This window comes from Rhipicephalus sanguineus, chromosome 1 (genome assembly GCF_013339695.2).
Source record: "Rhipicephalus sanguineus isolate Rsan-2018 chromosome 1, BIME_Rsan_1.4, whole genome shotgun sequence".
In the NCBI taxonomy this organism is placed as follows: domain Eukaryota; kingdom Metazoa; phylum Arthropoda; class Arachnida; order Ixodida; family Ixodidae; genus Rhipicephalus; species Rhipicephalus sanguineus.
This window is the reverse complement of record NC_051176.1, coordinates 282,271,842-282,292,137: the sequence shown is the minus strand read 5'-3', so window position 1 is coordinate 282,292,137 and position 20,296 is coordinate 282,271,842. Positions and strand designations below refer to the sequence as shown.

Genomic DNA, 20,296 nt, shown 5'->3' with positions numbered 1-20,296 from the left:
GCGCACAGCCACTTCTAGAAACGTTTCCTCTCAAGTGCGCCTCCAGCGACGACACGTGATATATATATATATATATATATATATATATTGTAGAGAAGCATTGGAACGCTGTAATGAGCCGTCCTCTCGAGCGCCTTCTAGTGGTTCGCCCTCTTCGCCTCTTCTCGGAGAGCACGCCCCTCGTGCTCGTGCTCGTGAGAGTCTGCGCTCCGTCGTGACTGTTGTGCATCGTCGCCGTCCATCCAGCCGTCAATAAACGCCTTTACAAAGTGGTGGAGAGTGCTGTACCGTCACCCCAACTTCAGTGTCCATTCGATGCCCCTGGAGCTCCGATCCCGTACCGTGCCATCTACCAAGCCGCAAGACGCCGCTCAGCAAACGCCGCCTCCTGCCCCGACCGCTTGTCCCGGTGTCCCCCGCATCCGCGACCCTCCTGTCTTCGCCGGCGCGGATGGCACCGACGTGGAGGACTGGCTCGCGATTTACGAACGGGTGAGTGTTCCCAATAAATGGGACGAAGCAGGCAAGCTGACCAACTTGGTTTTCTACCTCGCGGGTGTGGCAGGCATGTGGTACAACAACCATGCATCCGATTTCCCGACGTGGTCCGATTTCAAGACCGCCATCGTCGATGTGTTTGGCCGCTCTGCTGTTCGTAAGCTGCAAGCCGAACAGCGTTTACGTGAACGAGCTCAGCAGGCAGGGGAATCGTTCACGAGCTATATTGAAGACATTGTTGACCTGTGCAAGAAAGCCGACGGGAGCATGTTGGAATCTGACAGAATCAGGAATGTTCTGAAAGGCATCGACGACGATGCCTTCACCATGCTGCTGGCCAAAAACCCTCGCACAGTGGCAGAGGTCATTACCCTGTGCCAAAGCTACGAGGAGCTGCGCCGGCAGCGCTTGATGACCCGTCGACCGCCATCACGCGGACGATCTCGCGGGCTTGTCGGTCATTCCTGACCACTCCACCTTGCTCGCCGATATCAAGTCGTTCGTGCGTGAGGAAATTGCCCGCCAGGTCTCTCTACTGGCTTTCGCTCCACCGCAGCATGTTGACCAACCGCCAACTACACTTCTGCCTCCTCTCCGCCGAGCGATTCAGCAAGAAATCACGGAGCTCATTCCTGAATACCACCAGCGGCCTCCAGTGCCTGCGTCACTAAGCTACGCGCAAGCTGTAGCCAGGCCGCCCCCAGCGATTCCTGTGGCTGGCCCGCGAAGTTCCGCCGAAGCCGTCGTCGGACCACAGGCCTTCGACGCGGCTGTGCCGCCTACATACGTCGACGTCGTCCCCAGGCCCCGACTGCTGCCCACAATGCACTCATATCAGCAGCCGCCTCGTCCATCCCGTTCTGCGACATGGATGGGACTCGCGAACCGCTGGCGCACTTCCGACAACCGCCCCATTTGCTTTGCGTGCGGTTGAGCCAGTCATGTCGCGCGCTACTGCAATCGCGTGCAGTTGCCTCGGGTCGCATCAACCCTTACCAGCTCATCAAGCCGCCCTTATTATGACCAAGCGCCGCCTATGTCGCCGACATCCCGCTCCGCACCATCTCCCCGTCGTTCACCGTCTCCACGTCGTCGCTCCCTGTCGCCGATGCGGCCACGTCCGGTCTCACGCGACCAGGAAAACTAATCGTCGCAGTCCACGAGGCAAGGGATGCGACGCTGTCGAACTGCGAAAGCTCTCAGCGAAGCCCCTCGAACGTGATTGACGTTCGAGGGGCGTTTGTGGATGGTGTTCGCACATCTGCCCTTATTTATTTATTTATTTTTATTTATTTCAGTACCTTCAGGGCCCGAAGGCGTTACAGAAGGGAGTGGGTAAGAGTATACATAGTAATAGGAAAAATAAGAGTGAACAAAGAAAAATGCTGCTAAGAGTAAACATCGCATTCAACAGCAGCCTTAAAAGCAGTGACATCGGTCAATTGGGCAACAGAGGAGGGTAGGTGGTTCCATTCGTTCGAGGTAGTGGGAATAAAGGAATCGTGAAAGAACTTGGTATGTGAAAAAGGAATGTGTACTTTGTGGGGATGGTCACATCTATATGACATGTAGTGTGGTTTGGAAAGAAGGTCTTGTTTTAGTTGTGGATTGTGGTAAATTTTATAAAAAAGAACAAGACGAGACACTTTCCTGCGCGAACAAAGAAGTGGAAGGCCCAAAACTGTTTTCATAGATGATACACTAGATGTGCGTGCATAGTCTGAAAGGATGAAACGTGCACTCCGATTTTGGACGGATTCTAAGGTTTCAACTAGTGTGTTAGTGCCGGGATCCCATACAGCGCTTGCATACTCGAGCTTAGGACGGACAAGGGTTTTATATAGTATGAGTTTAAGGGCTGAAGGTACCCTTGAAAAGTGTCTTCGTAGGTAGCCAAGAGTGCGATTGGCATTGTTAGTTACGTGGGTGACATGAGTGTGCCATGAGAGATTAGAGGTAAATTTTACTCCAAGATACTTGTAGCATGAAACACTTTCTAAAACACTATCGTTAATTAGGTATTCGGGAACATCAATAGAACTAGAGGTGCGAGAAACTCGCATTACCTTGCATTTATTAGCGTTAAGTCGCATGTTCCATCTAGTGCACCAGGAAGAAACTTCATTAAGATCTCGTTGCAGGAAATTAGCGTCAGTATTAGTGCAAGCATTTCTATAAATAACACAGTCATCAGCAAATAATTTAATTGATGATAGAATATTATTAGGCAGGTCATTGATGTAAACAAGAAAGAGAAGAGGGCCCAAAACTGACCCCTGTGGCACACCAGAAGTGACAGGAGACTCTTGTGAATTGTTATTGTTGGTAGTGACAAACTGAGTTCGGTTAGCGAGAAAGTATTCGATCCATCTTAATATATTGCGGTCAATGTTTAATTTACTTAGCTTAAAACAGAGTAACTGGTGAGAAACAAGATCAAAAGCTTTAGAGAAGTCCAAGAATATACAATCAATGATTAGTCCGCTGTCCAATGCCGCAAAAAGGTCATGTGTAAACGAAACCAGTTGTGTTTCACATGAAAAATGTTTACGGAAGCCATGTTGATTGGGAGAGAAGAATGAATTTGTATCTAGAAAGGTTACGAGATGAGAATAAATTATGTGTTCTAAAAGCTTACAAGGTACACTGGTGAGGGATATTGGTCGGTAATTCAAAGGGGACTGTGCATCACCAGATTTAAATAGTGGTACCACCTTGCCCACCTTCCAGTCACGTGGTAAAGAACAGGATTCTAAGGACTGGGAAAACAGTTTCGACAAAAATATTGAAGAATAAACATCCGTACTTTTCAAAAACTTTGGAGTGATGCCGTCCACTCCGCAAGACGAAGACAGGTTCAGGCCACGAATTAGCTTCTGTACACCATCAAAATCAATAACAACAGGATCCATAACGGGGAAGTTATGTTCAGTAATACAGGGAAAAGACACAGCTGATGATAAAAAGGATTTAGAAAATACATGATTGAGCACAGAACAACACTCGGAACTCGGAATTGGTACGCCGTTGCTGTCACTTAAAGATATTATATTCTGTTTATGACCACCTACGACGTTCCAAAACTTTTTCGCGTTCGTTACAAGCAACGAGGGAAGTGTGTTTTTATAAAACGTTTCCTTGGCTTTCTCGACTGCCTCCTTATACTGCGTAGTACATTCACGATAAGCGCTCCATCGACTAGATTCATTACTCTGTTTGGCTTTTTTAAACGCGCGCTTCTTCCTATTTAACAGGCGATTTAACGAAGAAGTAAACCAAGGGGACCGATGTTTACCTGAAATAGCACGCAGTGGGATGTACCTGTCAACCAGACTTGCAACTTTATCTTTAAAAATATTCCAGTTTGTTTCAACAGACCGTTCTTCAAATTTTAGCATGTAGTCGTCAAGGAACACACTAAGTTCGCGGTTAATTGCAGCAAAATCTGCCCTGTTGTAATTTCTAATAAGCTTCGGTTGGCGGACAGGGTGTTTAACTTTACCGTGAATGGTAAAGTATACGAAAGAATGATCGCTTAAACCAGGTAAAAAGCATAGTTCATGAACCATATCGGGGAAAGTGGTTAAGACGAGGTCGAGTATATTTGCGCATGTCGAAGTTGTTCGGGTTGGTTCGGTGATAACTTGTGAAAGATGAAAGTCATGGCACAGGTTTACGAATTCTGAGGATTCACGGGATAAGTTGCTTTGGAGAGCACCTGTGGAAGACCACTTAATGCTTGGAAAGTTGAAATCACCCAACAAAAATAAAGGCGCGTATGGGAATCGGGCAATAACATAAGACAATGTGTCATGCAAATCAGTGCAAAACGAGGAAGAAAAAACAGGCGGTCGGTAGCAGCAGCAAAAAATAATGTTACGGTGGTTGATGCGTACGCACACACAAATAAGCTCTAAGGAACACGCGGTAGGTACAACGTATGAGTGCAAGTGATCTGAAACGGCGATTAAAACACCTCCTCCCTGTCTATTATCGCGATCACAACGATAGATGTTGAAGGCCACGTTACATTCAAGTATTTCGTCGTTAGTAATACTTGGGGAAAGCCACGTTTCGGTGAGCGCTACTATATCAGCATTACACGTGTCGATAAGGGAGGAGAGGTCAGTTCGCTTGTTCATTACACTGCGTACATTTGAAAAAAGAAAAGAAACATTTCGACCGGTAACCTCGGGAACATGTTGCTCACAGGCCGATAGCTACGCGGAAGAGGCCTGTTCATCGGATAAAGTAGTAGCGTCCTTCACAAGAGGCGCTTCGCTGCCGTCCGTGTTTATTTCGCATACGCTACCACATGACGGGAAATAAGCATAACACTTTTTATTAATAAATAATTTATTGTAGCGAACAGAAAATTGCTGGCCACTGGCCTTTCCATATTCATGTAATTTCTTACGTGAAGTGCGCGTGGCGACACAATAATCCTCGGATATTTGAATACCGGAATTCCTGAGCTTTGACCGAGCGGACAAAACAGACTCCTTTAACTTAAAGCTTGAGAACTTCACAATAACTGGGCGGCATTTTTCAGGAAAAATTTCCCTAGTCTGTGTGCCCGTTGAATCGCGTCCTCAGATAGTTGCAAGTCAAGCGTGGAAGACAAAAGTTCGCGCACTCTTTTTTCGGATTCGGACCAAGATTCAGATTGACTGTCCTTGAAGCCGTAAAAAATCAAATTATCGCGCCTCGAACGGTCTTCAAACTCGTCTAGACGTTTGGCGAGACTGCTTGCTTCTGAACGGGCTGCTTCTGCGTTTACTGTCTGAAGTTCGCTCGACTTTTGCGTAACAGCCAGTTTTTGCTCGACAGTTGTAAGTCTTTCATTTATGCTGTTCACTTGTTGCTCGAGATTTAGTTGCATTTGTTTTACTTCAGTAATCTGGCAAAGTACTTCCGCATGGTTTTTGTCCATTTTAGTGCTTAAGTTTTTGAGAAACGCCATCAGTTCTTTGTTAGTATGGCAAGGGTCTTCTTTCGGAGGCCCAGGGTTAAGTTCCACGTCACCGCCTAGCAACAATAGCTTCATAACATGCACACATTCACAAATGCAGCTCGTGAGAACACTGGAGCCGCCGTATCCGTTATGGACGCCAAGTTTAGCCGACTACTGCGAAAAGTGACGACGCCGCTTTCCGGGCTCTCCCTCCGTACAGCCAGCGCCCAAAGTATTCACCCTACAGCGGTGTGCACAGCCCGCCTCATTATTCAGGATGCTCTGTACGCCGTCGAATTGATCATAATTCCTGCCTGCTCTCACGACGTCATCCTAGGATGGGATTTTCTCTCCCGCCACGACGCCGTCATTCATTGCGCACCAGCCGAAATAGAGCTCTCACCATTCTCTGATTTGGCGCCGGCAGACAGTCCATCGGCTGCGGGCAAGGTACTTGTCAAGGACGACACCAAGGTGCTTGCAAACTCGTCGACGGCGGTGTCAGTGTACTGCGCCAGTCTCTCCGACACCGTTGCACTCCTCTCGCCATCTGACCGTGTTTGCACGAGGAAAGGCATGCTGGCGCCTTTCGCGACCGTGCAAGTCACTCAGAGCAGTACGTCAATTTTTGTTATCAACCCATCTCCGTACAGTGTTATGTTGGTGCGAGGGGAATGTCTCGGCAGCGTGGAACCCCTCGAAGACGCACAAGTTATGGACGAACCAGATGAAATACACTGCCACAGTTCCAGTACGCTCGGCGCTGTTTCGACGTCTGGTTCATCACCCGCTGATGCATTTGGTTCCTCCATTGCTGACGACCTTACACCGGTCCAGCGTTCCCAGCTTCTGGGCCTGTTGGACGAATTTCACTCTTCTTTCGATGTCGCTCAAACTTCTCTCGGCCGCACGTCCGCCGTTACGCATCGCATCGACACTGGCGCCCAGCCGCCACTGCGGCAACGTCCATATCGCGTATCTCCCACAGAACGCCGTGTAATCAACGAGCAAGTCGACGACATGCTTCGACGCGATGTTATTCGACCTTCTAACAGCCCCTGGGCGTCTCCTGTCGTTCTTGTTGCGAAGAAGGACGGTTCTGTGCGGTTCTGTGTGGACTACCGACGACTCAACAAGATCACTCGTAAGGACGTGTATCCACTACCGCGAATAGACGACGCGATTGACAGCCTGCAAGGAGCAGAATTCTTTTCATATCTCGATTTGCGCTCAGGGTACTGGAAAGTACCCATGGCTGATGACGCTCGACCGAAGACCACCTTTGTCACGCCCGACAGTTTGTACGAATTCAACGTGATGCCGTTTGGGCTGTGTAATGCGCCCGCCACCTTTGAGCGCATGATGGATACCGTTCTGCGCAACCTGAAATGGCAAACATCCTTGTGCTACTTCGACGACGTCGTTGTTTTCGCTCCGGACTTCTCCACGCATGTTCAACGCCTGCGGCATGTTTTGACGCGTTTTAGCGACGCCGGTCTGCAACTTAATCTAAAGAAGTGCCGATTTGCAGCACGGCAGCTGACAATACTCGGTTACGTCGTGTCCAAGGACGGTATTCTTCCCGATCCAGCCAAGCTGCGTGCCGTGACCGAGTTCCCCAAACCTACGTCCGTCAAAGAACTGCGCAGTTTCGTAGGACTGTGTTCCTACTTTCGGCGCTTCATTCGAAACTTCGCGACTATCATATCGCCGCTGACGAAGCTCCTCGGAAGTAACGGGCCCCTCAATTCATGGTCGTCAGAGTGCGACGACGCTTTCGCGAAGCTCCGTCGTTTGTTGACGTCGCCTCCCATACTACGCCACTACGACCCTACGGCCCCTACAGAGGTACACACAGACGCCAGCGGTGTTGGCCTTGGCGCTGTCCTTGCGCAGCGCAAACCAGGGTTCCCTGAATATGTCGTGGCATATGCAAGTCGTACGCTCACCAAAGCCGAGACCAATTACACCGTCACCGAAAAGGAATGCCTGGCGATCATCTGGGCCCTTACGAAGTTTCGACCTTTTTTGTATGGTCGCCCATTTGATGTCATCACCGACCACCATGCGCTCTGCTGGTTGTCGTCATTGAAGGATGGATCAAGCCGCCTCGCCCGCTGGGCACTTCGCCTACAGGACTACGATATCCGCGTGCTGTACCGCAACGGATGCCAGCATGCTGACGCCGACGCACTCTCGCGCTCCTCCTTGCCTGACGACAATACCCACAGCTCAATGTCTCACAATGCCGTTTCTTCCATCGACATTCACACGATCGCTACCGAACAGCGCAAGGATCAATGGATCGCTTCACTGATAGACTTGCTCACTGATCCATCGGCAACACCATCCACTCGCGCGCGTCGTCAAGCTCACCATTTCGCCATTCGCGACGACCTCCTTCACCGACGCAATTACAACGCCGACGGCCGCCAGTGGCTACCAGTAATACCCCGCAGTCTGCGTTCTGAAATAGGCGAATCGTTCCACGCTGATCCACAGTGTGCGCACTCTGGGGTATCGAAAACATACCACCGCATTCGCCAACGGTACTTTTGGCGAGGCATGTACCGCTACGTGCAGAAGTTCGTTCGCTCCTGCATCGATTGTCAGCGCCGTAAGACTTCAACGCATCAGTCACCAGCAGGTCTGCAACCTTTACCTTGCCCTGACAGGCCGTTTGGGCGCGTTGGCATCGATTTGTATGGGCCGCTCCCTCTGACGTCGGCTGGTAACCGCTGGGCCATCGTCGCTGTAGACCACCTTACGCGATACGCCGAAATTGCCGCCCTCCCAGCGGCTACAGCGCGCGATGTAGCCTCCTTCCTGCTCCGCCGGCTCATGCTGCGCCACGGTCCACCCCAGGAGCTGCTCAGCGATCGAGGCCGTGTCTTCCTGTCGGAAGTCGTCGAAGCCATCCTCAAAGAGTGCAACGTTGTTCACCGCAAAACTACTGCTTACCACCCGCAGACGAATGGGCTCACGGAACGCTTTAACCGCACGCTCGGCGACATGCTCTCGATGTACGTCGCCGCCGATCACACAAATTGGGATTCCATTCTGCCTTTCGTCACCTACGCCTACAATACCGCCCCTCAAAGCACCACTGGTTTCTCACCATTTTTCTTATTGTACGGCAGGCACCCGTCGCACACAATCGGCACAATCCTTCCATACAAACCGGATCGATCTGAGTGTGCGCCTATTTCTGCCACAGGGAGACTTGCTGAGGAGTGTCGCGAGCTGGCCAAGACCTTTACTACGCATGACCAAGAGCGGCAGAAGAGCATCCGCGGTCAGACCAACACTTCTGCACGCACGTTCCTACCTGGAGCGCTCGTATGGCTCTCGGTCCCTACCACTGCAACTGGCCTCTCTTCCAAACTGCTGCCCAAATACGAAGGCCCCTACCGTGTCGTCGAACGCACATCCACGGTCAACTACCTGATTGAACCCATCGACCCATCTTCGGACATGCGCCGTCGAGGGCGCGACATTGTCAACGTGGAGCGCCTCAAGCACTACCATGACCCGCTCATAGCGACCAGCTGTTAGGTCGCCAGGCGGCTCCCTTTTCGTACCCGGGGTAATTGTAGAGAAGCATTGGAACGCTGTAATGGGCCCCGTCCTCTCGAGCGCCTTCTAGTGGGTCGCCCTCTTCGCCTCTTCTTGGAGAGCACGCCCCTCGTGCTCGTGCTCGTGAGAGTCTGCGCTCCGTCGTGACTGTTGTGCATCGTCGCCGTCCATCCAGCCGTCAATAAACGTCTTTACAATATATATATATATATATATATATATATATATATATATATATATATATATATATATATATATATATATATATATATATATATATATATATATATATATATATATATCTTGATGGTATGCGTTTAACGTTGAGGCAGTAACGCGTTTATTAGAAGATTGCAGCGGCTGAAGCGATCAGCGGCCCAAGCCGAGCAAGCGCGAGCACCAACAACAACCGTCTTCGTCTTCTTCTTTCGCTGGCGTTCTTGTCTGCGCCCTACCATGTTACAAATCACTCCCCCGCGGAAAAGGAGCCATCCTGGCGACCTAAGGAACAGGTACAACTGGTGGGTCATAGTGCGGCTTCAGTCGATCGACGTGAACAGTCTCGCGGCCGCGACGACGGCGGTCCGTAGATGATTGAACAGGCTCAATAATATAGTTGACTGGGGATGTTTTACGTAGGACGCGGTAGGGGCCTTCGTACTTAGGCAGTAGCTTTGTGGAAAGGCCAGGAGCAGAGGAGGGAACGCGAAGCCACACCAACGTTCCAGGCGAATATGACGGAGTAGGCAGGTTTACGTCGTGACGGTCCTTCTGGCGCGCTTGGTCTTGGGCGGTTAAAGAACGCGCGAGTTGTCTGCATTCCTCGGCATAATTGGCGACTTCAGATAAAGTCGTGGATTCTGAAGCGTCCGGGCGGTACAGAAGAATGGTATCCATAAACGAGGAAGGTTCACGGCCGTAAAGAAGGAAGAATGGAGAGAATCCTGTCGTAGACTGAGTGGCGCTATTGTAGGCGTAAGTAACAAAGGGTAGTATGCGGTCCCAGTTGGTGTGGTCAGCGGACACGTACATGGACAGCATGTCGCCCAGTGTGCGGTTAAAGCGCTCAGTCATTCCGTTGGTTTGGGGATGGTACGCGCTGGTTGTCCGATGCACAACGTTGCATTCACGAAGGAGGGCTTGCACGGCTTCAGAAAGGAACGTACGTCCGCGGTCGCTGAGTAGCTCGCGAGGTGCGCCGTGGCGAAGAACGAGTTTTTGAAGAATGAATAAGCCGACTTCACGTGATGTGGCCTCTGGCAGCGCTGCAGTTTCAGCATAGCGTGTCAGGTGATCAATAGCGACAATCACCCAGCGGTTCCCGTCAGGTGTGTAGGGAAGGGGGCCATACAGGTCTATGCCGATGCGATCAAAGGGCCGGGAAGGACAAGGCAACGGATGTAGTGGTCCAGTGACTGTGTGCGCTGGGCTCTTCCGGCGTTGACACTTGGAGCACGAGCGTACGTACTGTCGGACAAAGCGGTACATTCCACGCCAGTAGTACCGCAGCCGGAGGCGTGCATACGTTTTTATTACGCTGGCGTGGCCGCACTGGGGATCCGCGTGAAAGGAGGCGCAGATATCGGTCCGTAGCTGGCGAGGAATCACCAGCAGCCATTTGCGGCCCTCAGATAGGTAGTTGCGGCGGTACAGGAGCCCGTCGCGTACGGTGAAATGTCGAGCTGTGCGTCGCAGCGAACGAGTGGCGGTAGGTGGTGATGGCCGAGACAGGAACTCCATGATAGAGACTATCCAAGGGTCCTGGCGCTGCTCAGATGGCATGTCAGCGTATGTAAGTGACGCAGAATCGTAGCTGGAAACAGACGCAGTTCCGTATTCATGGGGAAGAGGAGAGCGGGAAAGAGCGTCGGCATCTGAATGTCGGCGGCCTGACCTGTAGACGACACGGATGTCGTAGTCTTGGAGACGTAACGCCCAACGAGCTAGACGACCAGATGGGTCTTTGAGTGACGATAACCAGCAGAGGGCGTGGTGATCAGTCACAACATCAAATGGGCGGCCATATACGTAAGGTCGAAATTTCGTGATTGCCCACACGATGGCTAGACATTCCTTTTCTGTGACCGAATAATTCTCTTCAGCTCTGGTGAGAGTGCGGCTGGCGTAAGAAACGACGTACTCGTCGAAGCCAGACTTGCGTTGAGCAAGAATAGCGCCAAGGCCGACTCCACTGGCATCCGTGTGGATTTCGGTAGGGGCATCTGGGTCAAAGTGACGAAGAATCGGTGGTGATGTCAGTAGATGACGTAATTTCGCGAATGCGTCGTCGCAAGCGGAAGACCATGCTGTGACACCTTGGCTGTCAGCAAGTAGGCGTGTTAAAGGAGCCATTATGGAGGCGAAATTACGGACGAATCGCCGAAAATACGAGCATAGGCCTATGAAGCTCCGGAGTTCTTTCAGTGTTGACGGCTTGGGAAACTCGGCGACGGCGCGGAGCTTCGCGGGGTCGGGTAGAACACCGTCCTTGCTGACAACATGCCCCAAGATGGTGAGCTTCCGGGCGGCAAAATGGCACTTTTTCAAATTCAGTTGGAGCCCAGCATGTGTGAGGCATTCTAGGACACTTGCGAGGCGCAGAATATGGGTATCGAAGTCCTTTGAAAAAACGACGACGTCGTCCAGATAGCAAAGACACGTCTGCCACTTGAGACCTCGAAGTGTGTTGTCCATAAGACGCTCGAAAGTGGCAGGGGCGTTGCAAAGGCCGAACGGCATCACGTTAAACTCGTACAAGCCGTCGGGAGTCACGAACGCAGTTTTGGGGCGATCAGCTTCATCCATAGGTACCTGCCAGTAACCCGATCGAAGATCCAGTGATGAAAAGAACTCTGCCCCTTGCAAACAGTCGAGAGCGTCGTCGATTCTGGGGAGCGGATAAACATCTTTGCGCGTGATCTTGTTAAGGCGCCTATAATCAACACAGAATCGGATGCTACCGTCCTTCTTTTTAACGAGCACCACAGGGGAGGCCCAAGGGCTGTGGGACGGCTGTATGACGCCACGATTAAGCATATCGGTCACCTGGTCGTCAATAACTCGGCGTTCAGCGTGAGAGACCCGGTATGGACGCTGGCGCAGGGGTGCATGGGTGCCGGTGTCAATATGATGAACGATTGCAGATGTTCGGCCCAAAGTGGGTTGCTTGTAGTCGAAGTGGGCCTTCCCTGTGGTGCTCGTTAAAAAGAAGGACGGTAGCATCCGATTCTGTGTTGATTATAGGCGCCTTAACAATATATATATATATATATATATATATATATATATATATATATATATATATATATATATATATATATATATATATATATATATATATATATATATATATATATATATATATATATATATATATATATACTGATTTACTTCAAGGCAACCTTTGCATGTGACGTATAAGGCTTTCGCCTTAATAGGCAGACATGTCAGACTTGAACTCAGTGTCCATACCTTGCTAGCACAGAAGCCAGATACTCCAACGATTAGGCCACCCGCGTGACGAAGCTGCAGCAAGCGCAACAGAATACTCTCGAGTATTTCTCTATAGTGCAGATCAGCGCGTTGAGACTTCTGGCACTTTTTTCGAACTGTGGAGGCTTGCAGTATGTCTCGTATCGCGCGCCATCGAGATATGAAACCTGCGCCACCACTGGCGTCGCTCTTATTTCAGCCAAAAGGCTGCGCGCGCTTCTTCTCAGAGGAGTCACTACGGCCGAGGCAGCGGCACGGATGACGTCACACGTAATGGCGCCTTCACCCATGCCAAAGACATTGGCTGCAGTGCACAAATGCCCAACAGCAGCGGAAATCCGTAAATATCCGTGGCACGTACAATGCGTAAAGCCACTTCTAGAAATGTGTCGCGCAGCAAGTTTTGTAATTGACGCGCCGGGGAGAGCGTCTGCTGCGAGTAAAGTGATTTATCTGGTCCTATAATGACCTCCCAACATTATATTTGCTTCTAAATGAACGCTACTGGCCTTCCACCATTCACCCATCTTTTATTTCTTTATTTTCTGGCGGTTTCATGGACGGCTATTCGCAACTTCTAGCATGCAACACCAATTTTCGGCTGGGCCGGACGAAGATATTAAGATGCTCCAGAAAGATGAAAAGAGCGGACTTGACGCCACAATTGCGTTTCAAAGGAGGGATCTCGTACAGTATTCCTCGTCATCAGCCAATTCGAGTGTGCACAAATGTGCGCCAACTTGGATGGACGCCTCGGTAGGATACATCAGCAATAAACCCAATGTAGATTCCGTGAATTATGCAGATGTATGACATAGGGGAAGGCGCTGGGCTGTTACAATGTGTTATAGACGGAAGTGGAGAAAGTCACAACTCGTTTCATAATATCGACGAGAGGATGGAGGAGGACGTGCCGCCGTCTTGAAAGCGTAATTATAGCCCCAGATTGTGTTGCAATAACTTGGCCCGAAGAATGACGTAAACGTGGCAATTACACCCGTACACATTTCCATCACCGATCGCAAAGTTATCATGGAAGACTAAGCCAGCTTAAACTAGCATTATTTTATCATTATATTAAATACTCATTATAAGAAGAATGGGACTGCATAATAGTATATTTGTGACGCTATCTTAGAGATAGTATCTTAGATATAGTATTTCTTAGCGATAGTGGAGTGGTACGTTCTATTCACGGCTTGACTCGCGTTGTAACGTCACGCCGATGATGCAAAATTGACGTTGCATTGAGATCTACGCCCCTCAATGCGAAATTACCTGCGTCAAATTTGTTGGTCAATATCTCGAAATGGACGTTTCGGATATAAATAGACAAATTCAGTAATCGCGATAGCAAAAAATAATAAGCTGTTTCGCTCGTTAATCGTTTGCAATTACGCATGTAATTGTTCAAACAAAAAGTGCCCATCGAAGCGCATAAACCACTCGCGGAAGCGGCTTTCGCGTTGCCAGCATCGGGACTTTATTAAAAGTAACGTCACTTTCTCACTGAAGACCACGTAAAAGATGGACGAAGCACAAGTTATGACAAATACAGGCATTCTTTCGCCGCAGTGGAAAGTCAGGTGAACATAGGGTTATTAACTTCACAAGTGACAGAAGGAACACAACCATTTATAGGCAAGTGCCCCTTACAGAAGGCACAGAACCCCCACAAGGGTCACCACTACCATGCTTCTACGAGAACGGAAGAAAAAAAAAAGAAAAACCACGGTGATACAGTGATTGCGGTGCTCGGCTGCTGACTCTAAGATCATAGGTTCCATCCCGGCCGCGGAGGTCGCATTTCGATGGAGGCGAAAAGCTAGAGGCCCGTGCATTATGTAATGTCAGTGCACATTAAATAAACTTGAAAAACAGCGCGAAGACAGGACGAAGGAAGTGACACAGGGACGGGCGCTGAGTGCCAACTGAAATTTTTATTGACGAAACCAAGAATAAGTAGATAGACGAAAGGGTGAAAAATACGATAAGGTTACAAGATTTTTTGTCACATGCGTGACGTCAAATAGCTGATTTCTTTTTCTAACAATTCGAGTGACGGAACGCTGATACATCGATCACCCCTTTGGTGGATGACAAAGGCCTCAAATATCTTCCGCGCGCCTTTGACGATAGCTTTTTAGAATGGTGACGTCAGACAAACTGCGGGTGCACCCATGCCTGGCACAATGAGTGGCTAAATTACTACCGATACCAGTACTTAATGAATTGGCATGTTCGCAAGGCCTCTCAAACAATCTTGTAACCTTATTGTATGTTTCACCCTTTCGTCTATCTGCTTATTCTTGGTTCCGTCAATAAAAATTTCAGTTGGCAGTCAGCGCCCGTCCGTGCGTCACTTCCGTCGTCCTGTCTTTGCGCTGTTTTTCAAGTTTTAAGTTATGTACCAACTAGCCCGCCTTTCGCCACCCCTCCACATTAAAGAACCCCAGGTGGTCGACATTTCTCGAGCTCTCCACTACGGAGTGCCCCGCAACCATATTGTGGTTTTGGCACGAATATTATTATATTTACGAGAACGGCCATGCCGGCAGCAGCGAGTGTAACGGGAAACGTCGCTCTGCCTATACCCAACCGACAAAGTGCAACGTTACGATGCGTGCACACGGTTTCTATTTTTACGATCGCAATCGTGTCAATCGCACTTGGCGCCTGGCTCTGCCACCCGCGCTTATCGTAAAAGTCTAATCAGCGCAGTTCTTTGCAACGCTCGATCGCGGGAACTATATGTGAGAAGAGCAGACCGTATAAAGAACCCATGCTCAAGTTTGGGCGCGACGCACGCACGGTTGAGCTATTTGTTATTGGGGGCAGACGCTGCCCGCGAAGGCGGTTTGTCGCCGGATTTGCCAGCGGCGGCGGCAAGGACACGTGCGCACATGCGCTCCTCATTCGCCCCACAGCACTGCTAGTCAGCAATAGTTACATTGTGACGCATCACAGATGCTGCAATCCGAGAGCTCTGCGCGTGCGCGGAATCGGGGGCGGCAGTGCTGTGGCTGTGGATGCCCCCAGCTGCGATAAGAGCAATGGCGCCGCTCGACGTTGCTTTGGAAGCCTATAAGAGGAGCTGCGCTAAGCCATTTTGTTAGCACAAAACGAAGGTTCTCGTTTTGAAATTCCCGCCAGAACTTCAGGGTCGACGACGCCAGAGTGACGTCATCGACCTTGAAGTTTAAGGAATCGCCCATGTATTTTCCTGATGGTAAACTTTCTTTTTTTTTATTGCGACATAGACTTGCCCTGAAGGCATAATATTTTCTATATATATATATATATATATATATATATATATATATATATATATATATATATATATATATATATATATATATATATATATATACCAGGAGACGTCACCACAAAATTTGTGGGAAAACTTAAGCTGTCGCCGCCAGCCGTTTTTCGTTCTGGTATCCCTTCGAGATTACCTAGCCTCTGTTCGGGTCGCAGTAGAACTGGCTTTGTCTTAACATCAACGGAACATCCTGCGACAGGGCAGTAGGACGTGTTGGGTTCCTTCGGAAGCACGGGGAACTGACGTCGCTCCGTCATGGACGGACGAAGAGTTTGTCGCGCAGTGTGTGTGACACCGATACGGCTTCCGGTGCCCCACGGCCAACAATCTTTTTTTCTTTCTGTTCTAAAATGCTTTTTCTGGACTAAATAAACAACTTGGTTCCACGACGAAAACACAGCTTCCGGCCCAATGAGTGTGCCAACTTTGGAAGGTTGGTATACATGCTGCTTTAAAAAGCGAATAACAGCGCATGAAGGAAAACAAAAGTATGTAACGAATGAAGCGCTGTAGAAGCCGCCTGCTTTTGTGTCTGGCGCTGTTAACCCGTTTTTTTGTTTTTTTTTGTGCAAAACATCCGAAATAGAAATGGCACACCAGTAACACACGTACATGTGACCTGAATTCTTTCATGTATCCTTGCATGCATGGTTAATCTGACAAAACCTTCTAACCGTTTGTCGCTCCACTTTTTGTTATTTTCATTCCAGCAACCTTTCCCGTTCCATTGGCCAACTGGCACAACAGCAGGAAGGGATGCTAGTCGTTTGTTTATTTTTATTTTTTATTGAAAAACTGTGGAGCACCAGAGGCATTGAGAAGCGCCATACGAACAACTGTTCCGAAAGACTATAACACGGTTCATAAAAGACGCGAGAGAGAGAGAGAGAGAGAGAGATAATAAAACGAGAGAAAGGCAGGGAGGTTAACCAGAATTGTAGCATTCGGTTTGCTACCCTACACTAAGGGGAGGGGGAAAAGGAAAGAAAGATGGAAAGGAAAGCGGAGAGAAGAGCAGACGCGCGATAAAATCAATATAAACAAACGGAAGCTGTAGAGCGGGAGTACTAAAGCCTATTCAATAGGCCACTGGCACGCAAAAAGTTCAGTAAGGCCTTGATTTTCGCTGGGCAGACAGTTCGGGTCGGCATTCCAGCACTGACTGTTCCGACGCGAAAGAACATATACGGCAATAAGCTGCTTTTGTTGGATGCCATAAAAATTAGTGAACGCCACTCGAGCAGTGTTCGCAACATGAATTTGTACTCGTTTATTTAGAGCCCTAAGGCTTGTTCCAGTGTAGTCTTTATAGAAATACAGTTAATTAGCGTGTCCTATTTAAATCTTCAAAAACGAAGACTTTCTCAATTCTGCGCAGAATATTCATTAAGAGCTCCTTTGACTGTGATAGCCAGAAGTCAGAGAAATGCGGTGAAAAATCCCAAACCGCGATTTTTCAAATATAAAATAAGCCCTAAAACAAATGACTAAAAAGTTCCATAATTAAATGAATCTAATTAACAGATAAATCGCGTCATTTTAGGCCACCTGGCCATAACCCAGCAGTGTGTCGCCATTTGTGAACACTAAAAAAACGCATTCCGCATGCCGTTTCCATGAAGCGTGAATGATTCAGAAAGCTCGTGAAGCTGTGTCCATAAAAGGGCATAAATTGAAGTCACCACCTCTGCCGTAGTGTAGGTTTTGAAGACTGCCAAAAAGTGAAACTGATTCGCCAGTCAAGTCCCAGATTTTTTTTTTTTTTTTTTGAAAACACGCATATAGACATTGCTACGTGCGAGAAGCCCCGTTCCAGGTTTGTGTAGTCTGCAAATTCGACCTGGGGTAGTGAAATGGTGTGAAAGAAATTTTGGGTGTTCTTAGCTTGCATACAAGCATTTGCAACTGAAATCTGAGTGCTTTTCTTCGGGTAAAAAATCTATTTTACAAAGGTTACGATGTCAAAGAATGAAGTTGCATTCAAGTTACGTGAAAGATCCGATACTGTTCTAGATGCTTAATGGCTTGTTAGTTTGTTGTTTTTTTCTCATGTGTACTACTTCTGTCGTGTGCACTTAAAGTTTGTCCCTTTATTCGCTCATGAGTATTTATTTATTTATTTATTTATTTATTTATTTATTTATTTATTTATTTATTTATTTATTTATTTATTTATTTCACGAAGAAACAGGTAGACCTTCGAGAGGCTTGTGTAAGCGAGGCCAGTGTTTGTTTGTCGTGGCCGTCGTCTCTGTATTCCGGGTCAAGGGACAGGCAGTCAGCCTCGATAAACGCCTCAACACATGACCTGCCCGCTTCTCCTTGACTGCCACGCATCGCCGACATCGTTCGCTGAATTGGGTCACAGCAGTGGTCTCTTTCAGTTTAGGCAGTTTACAAACCTACGAGCAAGAAAGGTGGCAAGCGATGAATTGCCTTGTCGAATATCGAAAGACGACGACGCCTTCAATCACCTCGTGGACGGTAAGCCAGGAGACGCAGTTTACCGAGACCAAGTACCTCATGTGCACCGTGTGGGCCGTCACCTCGAGAAGGTGGCTACCAGATGCGGAACCCCTGTGGTCTGTTTAGCTTCCTTCAAGTTGGCTCGATTAATTTCGTTCTCGCATCACAGGCGGTGTGCCGAAGGGGCAGCCATAAGAAGCACGCCAAACCATTCAGGCATTGTGTTGAAGGGACAGTATGCGAGATCTCCCTGAGCAGCCGCAATTCTTACACTCGACAGAGTGAACGATATAGACTGAGGGCTAACAGTATTGGAAAGAGTGAAAATGCGAGTCTTTCTGTGCAGTGTAACGCCTGTTGATGTGAGCCATGCTCTGTGTCAGCCACGCTTCTCGAGAAAAGTAGAGCCTAAACTGCAAGACAGTTGAATGAAGCATTCTGCTATCATGAGTACGTCACTCTGCATCTCACCTTGGCTCTGCTGCGCATGCGCAGAGTTTTCATCTGCTACTGTCATTAAAACAGCTGGAAGTTTGGTAACTCCACTGTATCTCCTCTTTTCCCTTTTCACGATCTGAATTTCGCTCAGAAACAAGTATGCGCAGTTCAAATTTACTTCTGGGGTTTCATATGCCAAAACCACGGTATGATTATGAGGTACGCGGTGGCGTGGGATTAATTTTGACCACGAGAAAATCTTAGGCGTACACCTATCTAAAGCCAAGTACATGGGTGTTCTTCCATTTCGCCCACATAGAAATGCAGCCGCCGTGGCCGGGAATCGAGCTCGCGTCCTCTAGCTTAGCAGTGCGACACCTTACCTGTTAAGCTACCACTGCTCGTCAAACAAATATAAGCATCAACTTGCCCAAGAAGAAGCAGTTGTCTTAAAAAAAGAAACACTATGCGCTTACGTATGTCTGTGTATTTGCCTCAACCGGGCACCTCGTAAGTCGCGTTTCGTTACTGCTCATGTCGACGGAGGAGGCTTCACGATGTCAAAATGGATTGTCGGCGTGCTTCTCGATATTCATGAGGTGAGTAAGGTCAACATTTACACTTGCACCTCTCGTCCTATATCTCATAACAAACTTCGGCAGCTGATCGCACAATAGCGGTTTTGGTCATTCCATCGTGGCCTACAACGACCGAACTAAGCTTTGCAAGCAAATGTTGTAATATGCAACATCAGTAAATGTTACTGCGTTACGAAAGAACAGACCAAAGTCGGTGACCTCACGCCTTCGCGTGGTCTGATGGAACCCTGTAACAACAGGAACAATCCTTTCTCGTCGACATCACTCCTAGTGAAAACTCAGTCTCTTTGAATGAGAATAACCAAGAAAAAAAGGTAACTCTGGAAGCCCGCACAAAGTTCGTCAGAACTTCGATACCATATTTTTATGTGAATGCGGTAGCAACGCTGACTCTACGAACCAAGTTTTATGACTGTGACGCAAGGACAGTAGACCATATAATAACTGTTGGAGTCTTACGTCCCTAAACCACGATGTGATTATGGGAGATGCCGTAGTGGAGGGCTCGGAAATTTTGACCATCTGGTGTTTTTTAACGTGCACCTAAATCTAAGCACACGGGCCTCTAGCATTTTGCCTCTACTGAAATGCGGCCGGGATTCGATCCCGCTATCTTCTGGTCAGCAGTCAAGCACCTAGCCACTACTACACCGCGTCGGGCAGGGCAATAGAGCAAGTCATGTTAAGGCAGGTAGCGCAAAGAGACACGGACACAAGCGAAGAATAAGTGCACAGGAGAAGCGCCACCTGTGCACTTATTCTTCGCTTGTGTCCGTGTCTCTTTGCGCTACCTGCCTTAACATGAGTTCCCACAAACTAGCCCAGTTATCCGTTCTCGTAAACAATAGAGCAAGCAGTGTTCACGTGCTGTGACGCAGAATAGCAATAATTTATTTATTTATTTATTTATTTATTTATTTATTTATTTATTTATTTATTTATTTATTTATT

The 20,296-nt window shown here is 48.5% G+C and overlaps 1 protein-coding gene across 1 annotated transcript in view; it reads right to left on the bottom strand.

The window, feature by feature from the left end:
* The window catches only part of LOC119379136 (oxytocin-neurophysin 1-like), a 47,266-nt gene that overhangs the window by 5,158 nt on the left and 21,812 nt on the right, over positions 1 to 20,296 (bottom strand). The gene's annotated exons all lie outside the window — the stretch shown is intronic.